Below are 922 nucleotides of genomic sequence, written 5' to 3'. Positions count from 1 at the left end.
GCCATTTTGGAGAATATCCGCTGGACGTAAACAACATATGCTGTTTTGTGTCAGCTGCGCCACATGGATACGCTGTTTCTGTTCAGATCAAATCACAACAACGTAGGAAACAGATGACGTGACGTGACGCAGCTGACACAGAACAGCATACTTTGTTGCAGTGATGCAGAGGAGACGAATTGTTGAATAAAGTCGATTGAATAATAGTTGAATAAAAAACATTTCTTTTGCGCACAAAAATATTCTCGTAGTTTCGTATAATTGCACCACTGATTGAACCACTGATGTCACATGGATTATTTTACAGCTCTCCTTGCTACGTTTCTGGACTTGGGAACATTTCAGTTGCGTTGCTGTCTATGCAGGGTCAGACAGCTCTCAGATTCCATCAAAAATATTTTAATTTGTGTTCCGAAGATGAACGAAGGTCTTACGGGTTTGGAACGACATGAGGGTGAGTAATTAATGACAGAATTTTCATTTTTGGGTGAACTATCCCTTTAATTGCAATTTGAATTTAATTTTTTAAAGTTATGTTGGCTAAACTGCTGCAGGGGATTAAACATTTAACATTATTGTAATGAAATATCCTAATAATCTGGTAATGACGGCATGGTCATACACTTAAATATGAATAAAACAAATTGTAAATTCAGAGAATGTCTTTGTCAGTCTAATCTTCTTAGAAATTTAAGAAATTACTTAATTGTAAAAACACCTGATAGCATCATGCTTGAGTCTTTAAAAAAATCTTCTATGCTTTTACTATTTCTTAATCTCTCCCTGTTCTATAGTTTACTATTCTAGATGATGTTTGAAACTTTGTATTGTTAACACTTCTCGTGTTATTGCCTCCTTAAGATGAATCGCTTGTTGGATTTCTCATTTGTAAGTATCTTGGATAAAAGTGTCTGCTAAATGA

This window comes from Sinocyclocheilus grahami, unplaced genomic scaffold (genome assembly GCF_001515645.1).
Source record: "Sinocyclocheilus grahami isolate Dianchi unplaced genomic scaffold, SAMN03320097.WGS_v1.1 scaffold299.1, whole genome shotgun sequence".
Lineage (NCBI taxonomy): Eukaryota > Metazoa > Chordata > Actinopteri > Cypriniformes > Cyprinidae > Sinocyclocheilus > Sinocyclocheilus grahami.
Note: the sequence above shows the minus strand (reverse complement) of the source record.